The following is a 9,332-nucleotide window of genomic DNA, read 5'->3' as shown; positions in this document are numbered from 1 at the left end:
GGAGGCTAACTGATCCCACAGTCCTTAGTGCTTGGTTCTTTTATTTTTTTAATTGAAGTATAGTTGATTTGCAATGTTGTGTTAGCTTCAGGTATACAGCAAAGTGATTCATACCTACACATATATATTAATATGTCGTTAGTCACTCAGTCGTGTGTGATTCTTTTTGACCCCATGGACTATAGTCCTCCAGGCTCCTCTGTCCATGGGATTTTCCAGGCAAGAATACTGGAGTGGGTTGCCATTCCCTTCTCCAGGGAATCTTCCTGACCCAAGGATTGAACCTGGGTCTCTTGCATTGCAGGCAGATTCTTCACCGTCCGAGCCACCACATTATGTATTAATATTCTTTGGTTCTTAAAACTCATTTGATGGCAGGGAGAGATGGAGAGGTGGTGGCAGGGCTTCTGCTGCTCTTGCTGCAAGGCTCAGAGTCCTGGTATGTTGGTAGCAAGGCTGCAGTTTCCACTCCCATAGAGCCAGCAGGAAAATAGGCAAGATCTGGAGGGCAGGGAAGAAGGAGAGGGTAAGCTGGAAGGATGCTGGCTATGCAGGAACCTTGCCTGGGGAACAAGGGCCACCCAGGAGTGAGGAGAGAGCCATGCTTCTGACACTCAGCCAGACACCCACCCACCCACCCAAGCCAGTTAGGAGACACAATAGCTGCGAAGTGCCAGCCACTGCATTTCAGGGACAAGGGGGTTGGGAGGGAAGCAGACATTTTTCTAGGAGGACAACACTGTCTTTTGGTCCTGCCTTCTCAGCTTCAGTGTTGCTTTATTTCCTATTCCTCTGGACAGACATGGGCAGGGGGACCTGGGCCTCTTGCCTGGACCACAAGTATGGTCACTGGTGAGATCAAAGCCAGACTAACCCCCTCCTCACTCTCCTGCCATGAAGCCTTTGTTGAGGCTGTTGTCTCCCCGGGGGTACTTAACCCTCCAGTTCATCCTGTGGCAGACCCATCAAGGCTTATCTCGGATCATCTGATAAGGTTCATAGGCTGCTTTTCCAGTGCCCCGATGGTGAGGCTCAGAACTGAAGCTGACCCCAGCTTTATTGGGAAGACTAGAAGTTTCAGGCCACTGGCTGGATCAGAAGCAGAAGGTCTGTGGACTGGCACCCCAAAGCCTGACTTGGAGAGCCTCCAGCGGTGTGGACACCGTGATTCCTTCACCAGCGCCAGGCTGTGAATCTTGTGGTTACAAGGGAGGGACAGCTTGGAAGCGGCGATGCCAACGATTTCCTAGAAAATGGGGCTGGATTGCTCCAAGGCAGCCACACGCTTACAGAGCCCCTTGCAAACGCCCACAGGGTCTGCTGATGTCGCTCATAACCGCTGCTGGTGCCCCTCGTCGTCTCCTTTTCATCCTGTGTACCCTGTAGGTTGGTGCAGTGCTTTCCAGCTTACAAAGCACGTTCTCAAACTCGCCTGGTTCTCATAGACACCCTGGAAGAGAAGAACTATTTTGCCCACTTTAGAGATGAGAAAATTGAGTCTTAGAGAAATGGGGCATTCCCCTTAGCCTGCTGGTGAGACACAAACTTGAGGCAGACAAAATTCCGACTTAGCACTCTTTCTCCTACTCCGAGAAATAATTACTGAGTACAGACAATTGCTGTGTATCTACTACTGTATTTCATCGTTTCAAAGACATGTTTCCGCTCTCTCTCATTTAACATCTCTGGACTCAGGCTGCACTCCCCTAGCAATAGTTTGCAGTTGGTGGTGTTTTTGCTTTGTTTGTGGTATACAAAGTAAAGTATCTCTTATGATGGATGTCATTCAAGATTTGATGAAACGTGGCGTGTGTAGTGTGTGTAGATGTGACTTCTGCTGGCCAGGAGTTCTAAGTTTAGGGGAAAGATCAGACACTCCTAGGAGCCATTCAGATAAAGCAGAATATTAGAGGAATTTCCTGGTGGTTCAGTGGCTAGGACTTTGTGCTTTAACTGAAGCAGGGCAGTGGGTGTGGGTGGGGGATGCCCAGGTTCAATTCCTGGTCAGGGAACTAAGATCCCACAAGCCATGTGGTGCAGGCCCAAACCCAAACAAACAAAAAACAAAACAGAATATGATATGCGTGCCCTGGGAATTCTGGCTGAGAGGTTTCAGAAAGATTTGAGAGAGGTTGGCAGGGATTTAAATATCCTGCTTCTTATGGACCAGCCACGTCCCTGAGTCCTGTTAGTGTGGTGGTTCAAAGCTTGGATGCTGCAGGCTCTCTCTGTTTGTATCGATGATGCAGCCTGTTGCCTAGTTACTTAACCCTCAGCCTCAGTTTCCACATCTGAGAGTGGGGATGGTAACAGTGACTGCCTCTTGGGTGGTCAAGGGGATCAGCTAAGAGGAGGCACTTTGTCAGGGACCCGAAACCCGTAGTGAGAGCTCAGTAAACGTCAACTGCTCCTGTCACAAAATTAATCCTATAAATCCGATAGATTCAGGGCCAGCCGACGTGTGTTGATCAATGACCGTTCCCGTATTTGATGACATTTGTCATCTCATTTCATCGTCACCGGGAAGATGGGTATCATTCCAGCTTTACAAATGAAGAGCATGTGGTCCGAGGTTACAGCTGGCCAGAGGCTGGGCTGGAATTTGGATCCTGGTCTGTCTGATTCCCAGTCCTGTACTCTTTCTACTGGACTAGAGCTGCCGGTGAAAAATTACCTGCGAGGGAGGAAACCCTGCTGATCCCAGTGGCCTTGCTGCAGGCAGGGTTTTTATAATCAGATGACTGTTGGGTGCTCTCAGTAGTGGCTTTTCTGGCTTTTCTGAAGGAAGAGAGCCCTCATTCAGAGATGTGGGGGCTAATCTGACAGACGGGAAGTGCGCTCAGACCTTAACCTCCCCTTCCCGGCTCCCAGCGGTCAGCGGGCACTTGTGCCCCACCTGGATGGCTGTTGGTCTCTCTGGTCCTCGTTCCTTCCTCTGTGCTTGCCTGTCCTTGGACTCACTCTTGTGGTGTACGGGTTCCCCCACCCCTCACCCACCCTGGAGAGGCTGCCAGCCTGAGGTCATACTGCCACACCACTGCTCATGACCCTGCCAGGGGAGGCTGAGGGCCTGCTCATCTGGAGTCTCCTTCCTGCCCCTTGAGTTTAGCTCAGACACACTTACCTTCGGTCCCTCCCTGACCCCCTCTGCCCCTCTGTTTTCTCCACCACATCCTGTCTTTCACCCACAATGCCTGGCTCTGCTGCTAACAGGCCATGTGACCTTAAGCAGGTCAGTTGCTGTCTCTGAGCTTCATTTCTCAGCTGCTCCCGACCTGCGTTAACCTAGGGGGCAGGTGGGAGGTAGTGGGAATGAACCCTGGGCCTGGATATTGACTCATGCTCTACTGCTGTGTGTCCTTAAATGCAGGGCTTGGTTTTCTTGTACCGCCGTGACTCTATCTGCAAGATAAAGAAAGTAGCTCCTTTGGGAAGGTCCCTCCTTTGCAGTGTGGCTTCCCTGGTGTTTCAGTGGTAAAGAATCTACCTGCCAATGTAGGAGACACATGTTCGATCCCTGGGTTAGGAAGATCCCCTGGAGAAGGAAATGGCAAGTCACTCCAGTATTCTTACCTGGAGAATCACATGGACAGAGGAGTCTTGCAGGCTACAGTCCATGGGGTCACAAAGAGTCAGACACAACTTAGCAGCTAAACAACAACCACAACTCCTTTGCAGCAGACATTGTCCACTCCTCTGTGGGTCCGTGCAGGCATCGGCTCACCATCATGACTGGTCCTCTTTTATTGGGTTCTAATTATTTACTCCTGTGATTATCTTAGTCACTAGATGGAAGTCAGTTCTTTTATTCAGTCCTTCATTCATCAAATATTTATTGAGCACCTATGTGCCGAGAGCTGAGGTTAACAGATGAAGGGGGGGAAACAGATAATTAAATGAAAAATTAGAATGCAGAGATAAGTGACCCAATAGGGCACATGCTGGATGCTTATGGAAGTACTACTTGGGGGAGGGGTGGATGCTCGGAAGGCTTCCTGGAGGAAGTGATCTCCAAGCTAAGGCCTGAAGGACAAGTAGGAGTCAACCATGTCAAGGGGAGTGGGTAGAAAGAAGGAGAGGAACTGAGGCTGATCTTCCCAGGGTCCACAACCCTGAGTCAGTGCCAGGCCCAGGGGGGATCAGCAAGCCTCTTTCCTTCCTTGCTGCCTCTGAATGCATTTCTGCACGGAGGCAGAGGCTTGGGAATACAAGGCCTCCTGTACTGGGTCCTGGTATGCTGTGGCCAAGCGGGTGGCAGAAGTATTCTGGATGTGGCATGTCCTGGACAGCCTGGCTGCAGGGTGGGGTAGGAGTGGGGCCCTGGTATTGACTCATGGGCCCAGAGCAGGAATGCAGATGAGCCAGAAGCAGGTGTGGGAGGATGTTGAGGACACAGGAGCCTCATCCAGGGTTCTTCTCCAGGGGCAGGAGAGAAGGGCTCATTAGGCACAGCCCACTGGGGCCCCTTTAGGGACAGGGAGGGTGGTGAGCTTGACTACTCCTTTCTCCTGACATGGACTTCTCTATCAGGTTTGTAAGAGTTGGAAGGGACACTGCCAGCCTTCTCCGCGGCCAGGGTTTCCTCTGGCACGTGACGCCTCCAGATGTGTGAGATGGCCCAGTTCACCTCCTAGAACTCTGCCCCCTCCCCCACTTCCCTGACCTTCATTGTCACTTGATGCCCCCAGGGATGGACTCATGCCAAGACCTTCTCTGACCTCGATTGAGCTGTGTCCTCTCCCAGTCCCTGGGGACATATCCTGGCCTCTCTGATCTCCCGTGGATGCTGTTGGGGTTTCTGGGCTCGAGCCAGCGTAGGATGGGACTGCACTGGGCAGAGCGTGTGGGCTGTGTGTTTGGCGGCAGGCTGGGCTCCAGGAGGGGAAGCAGAGATAGGATAGGTTTCCTAGGGACTTCCCTCGTGGTCCAGTAGTTAAGACTGTGCTTCTGATGCAGGGGGCACAGGTTTGATCCCTGGTCAGGGAACTAACATGCCACATGCTACATGGCACACCAAAAAATAAAAATGATCAGCTTCTGAGTGGGGCTGAGCAGGTGGTGGGGGTACTTTTCACACTGTCGCTGGGGGCCAGGGCATGAGGAGTGAGCACTGGGGGAAGGAATGACGATCATCATAGTGGCCACATACAGAGGGTGTTTGTGCCTCACTCTCCCTGGGCGTAGTATATATATCACACCCTACTCTACAGCCACTGTGCAAAGCGGGTCAGATTTTGTCCATTTTACAGATGTGGAAACTGAGGCTCAGAGGCTGAGCAACCAGCCTGCACAGCTTGTAAGAAGCAGAACTTCAGGTTAAAGCCTTGTCAGCTATGCACAAAGTCTAGGGGCTATTTCTTCCACACCATGCTGCTTTTTTTTTGAGGGATTTAAAAATTCATTCCCTTCCTTTTGAGCTGGGACATTACTTTTCTTCCAGAGCTGGAATAGGACCAAGGCCTATGGATGGATGTGAAATGTGATGTGTTTATTAGTGTTGGAAGAGACTCCGAGACCCAGGTGAGCCCTGGGCTGAGCTCTGGGGCCTGGTTTCTTTGTTAAGAGCACAGCACTTGGTGCCTCTGGGCCTTGGACTATAGATGCAGTACAAGTCTTCTCAAGCCATTTACTTTACTTATTTTTTATTTTTCTTGTGGGATAGCTGCAAGACGTGAGGACTGCTCTCTTTCTTAAGGCACATTTAAAAAAAATTTAAACCAAAGTAATACCTTACAATGATTGGAAAAACAAAACTGAGAGTGTTTGGTCGGAGAAGGCAATGGCACCCCACTCCAGTACTTTTGCCTGGAAAATCCCATGGATGGAGAAGCCTGGTAGGCTGCAGTCCATGGGGTCGCTAAGAGTCGGGCATGACTGAGCGACTTCACTTTCACTTTTCACTTTTGTGCATTGGAGAAGGAAATGGCAACCCACTCCAGTGTTCTTGCCTGGAGAATCCCAGGCAAGGCGGAGCCTGGTGGGCTGTCGTCTCAGGGGTCCCACAGAATTGGACATGACTGAAGCGACTTAGCAGCAGCAGCAGCAGAGTGTTTGGTGAAAGAAAGCCGTTCACCATGCCTCTGTTCCCTCCTACCAGGTGGGGAGGGTTTAGTTGCTAAGTCATGTCCGACTTCCCAACTCAGGGATCGAACCTGAGTCTCTAGCATCGGCAGGCAGATTCTTTACTGACTGAGCCACCACAGATGCCCTCCCTCCTACTAGACCCACTTGCAAAGTCTTTAGCAGGTGGGTTTTTTTCTAAAGAAACAGTCTTTAGCTGTTTCTTCAAATCTTTGAGTAGGAGATTTTGGGCTCTATGGGGATGACGTGAATGCCTATAAGATGCTGGCACCTGCTTTCTTTCTACTTCATTTTTATTCTTCTTATACATAGGGCTTCTCAATTTGCAGATGGGAAAATTGAGGTCCCAAGCCAGTGGGGCCTGCCCTGAGTCCCACAGCATGCTGTGCCCCAGTCCTGTCTCCTGTCATACATCACAGGCCAGCAGCATTGAGAAATCACTCCAGATGAGGATGGAAGGGGGCTTCCCTGGTGGCTCAGTGATAAAGAATCAGCCTACCTGTGCAGGAGACACAGGTTCAGTCCCAGGTCGGGGGAGATCCCACGTGCCATGAAGCAAGTAAGCCCGTGCACCACAGCTATTGAGCCTCTGCTCTAGAGCCCGGAGCTGTAACTAGTGACGCCTGTGTAACCTAGAGCCTGCGCTCTATAGCTGCTGAGCCTGCACTCTAGAGCCCGTGTGCCACAACTACTGAAGCCCTCACGCCCTAGGGTCCATGCTCCCCAACAAGAGAAGCCCCTGCAATGAGAAGCCCAGGCACTGCAACTAGAGAAAAATCTGTGCAGCAATGAAGACCCAGCACAGCCTAATTAAACAAATAAATAAATAAATGAAATTAAACAAAAAGATTAAGGCTGGAGAGACAGTAATGCTTCCAACACCCCAAAGGAGTCTCCCCTGACAACCTACAGCGCCTCTCACCTGGGGGGAGAACCTCTCGCTCTTACTACATACACTATGCGGTGGCTCCACCGGCTCTGGGTTCCCCAGAAAAACAGTGGCGGTGACAGAGGGGTCAAAGGTCAGATCCAGTCAATGTGGAATGACAGCTCCGGGCGGACACCCAAGTCCTGCAGTTCCTTGTTTGATCTTAAGGAAGTTGTTCAACGTCAGCAGCAGCAGCAGCAGCTGGGGTGCTAGCAGCCACCACAACGGTGTTGCTCAGGCAGACAGTCAGGGCCCCCCTCAACTCGCAGGGGAAGGCACTGGTGGAAGATGATGGATTTCTTAAAGAACATTTTGGTGAGTGTGCCCGGGTTAGGGGGCTATGCCTGTCCACACCGGCTGCCCAGAGTGGCCCGGTCAAGGCAGGAGCCAGATGACCACTCCCGGTGTCACCTGGCAGGGAGCCCTGGTGGGGTGCGGAGGCCACTGTCACTTGGGGAAGGAGAGACCAGGGACAGAGGGGATTAGGGCTGAAGAGGGGGTGTGGGGTGGAGTCAGGGGCCAGAGCCTTTCCCCCTTGACCTGGAGGGGTGAGGTGGGGGCCCTGGTGTGAGACCGGGCAGGGCTCACGTCTGTGCTCCTCTGTCGAGGCTTCCTGATGCCGGGTGAGGGCCTGAGGGGACTCTCACCCACCTGTAGGCTGTGCCAGGTGGGGTGCCAGGGGCAGGAGAGGGAGGGACACTGCAGCTGCCTTCCTTCTGCCTGGCTCCAGACACTCGGAGCTGGCAGGCCAGCCCTGTGGCTGCAGCCCTCCCTGCTCTGTGCTGTGTGCCCGGGAAGGCCCTGGCAGGGGCCCGTGTCCTGTCACAGGGCCCTGGGGCTGTTAGGGTGACACTTGGGAATGGTGTGTGTGACGTTTCCCCCTGGCCTGGGAGTCAAGGTCCCTTCCTGCCAAGTCAGATTGTCCCTGGAGGCTCTGTGGGCACCCTCCTCTTTCAGCTCTGCCAGACCTTGTGCCCCTCCTGCTGAACTGGGGTCAGGACTGCTGTCTTCTCGTTCACACCTATCTGTGGCAGGCGGGAGGTCGGGGGAGGGGGGTGGCTGGGCTGAGTTCTTTCCTTTCTTTCCCTTCCTGGACTGTGACTGTTTAGGGAGTGTGGGGCGTGATAGGATACTTGTTTGAGGGTTGGTCGAGAAGTCCCCCAATCTCAGGCTGAGCCACCAGTAGCTCCAGAGCAGGGGGCAGGGTGTAAGCCTGGTGACCTTGTTACAAACTGAAATGTCCTGACACCCCTTGACCTTGGCAGGGTGTGGAGTGGTGCACTGGAGGGAGATGGGTGCCATCTGATTTATCTTCCAGAAAGACTGTGTGGCTGATGTCCGAGGGGGCTGGGCTGGATAGGGGGTCACTGGTGTGGAAGCTGGGGACTGCCGAGGAGGCTGCTGCGTGGTCCTGATGAGGGGCAGTGAGAGATGATGGGAGTAGGGATGCTGTTGACAAGTGCTCAGACTTGGGAGATATTTTGACATTGGACTTGCAGGCCTATCGGGGCTTCCCTGGTGGCTTATAAAGTGAAGTATCTGCCTGCAATGCAGGAGACCTGGGTTTGATCCCTGGGTCAGGATGATCCCCTGGAGAAGGGACCCCACTCCAGTATTCTTGTCTGGAGAATTCCATGGACAGAGAAGCCTGGCAGGCTATAGTCCATGGTGTCGCAAAGAGTTGGACACGACTGAGCAACACTTTCACTCTGCAGGCCTACTAGGTATGGAGAATGAGGAAAAAGAAATCAGTGATGATCCTGGGGATTTTGTCAGGGTGGGTGGACAATGGGGAAGACTGGCTAGGGTGGAGGAAAGCTTTTGAGGGGAAGAGTTAATGATTAAAAAAAAAAGAGTTTCTGAGTGTTCTGTTGGGCCTAGTTCAGTCTAAGATGTCTGTCAGGCACACAGTGAGATGTGGAGTTCTCAAACCCAGATAGATCTGAACCTGAATCTGGCTTCTGCCTTTACTGAATATGTTCAGTTTGGGCAAGTTGCTTAGTCACTCAATGCCTTCCACCCCTCTAACCCTCCTTCCGTGGACTGACAGGCTAGCATTTGTAATGTGCCTGCTCCAGTGCTCCAGGGCCTGGCATATCACGGGTACCCAACAGAGAATATCCTGGGACTCCCTAAATTTTTCTTATATCTTCTCATTTTCCAGCTTAGAAACATGCGATGGCTCTTTGTTATACAGCGGCTTGTGGACTGACTTGGCTCATAGACACATTTTGTTTGGTCCATGTAGAGAACATTTGGTTATCAATGTCTAGAAGTTGGGAGTTTACATACAAATTGGGATTTCTGGCTTACCTTGAAATGT

The 9,332-nt window shown here is 52.0% G+C and overlaps 1 protein-coding gene across 1 annotated transcript in view; it reads left to right on the top strand.

Moving 5' to 3' along the window:
• RAP1GAP2 (RAP1 GTPase activating protein 2) overlaps positions 1 to 9,332 on the top strand; it is a 186,729-nt gene that overhangs the window by 99,716 nt on the left and 77,681 nt on the right. The gene's annotated exons all lie outside the window — the stretch shown is intronic.

This window comes from Bison bison, unplaced genomic scaffold, assembly GCF_000754665.1.
Source record: "Bison bison bison isolate TAMUID 2011002044 unplaced genomic scaffold, Bison_UMD1.0 scf7180017864472, whole genome shotgun sequence".
Taxonomy (NCBI): domain Eukaryota; kingdom Metazoa; phylum Chordata; class Mammalia; order Artiodactyla; family Bovidae; genus Bison; species Bison bison.
Note: the sequence above shows the minus strand (reverse complement) of the source record. Positions and strands in the feature narration are given on the sequence as shown.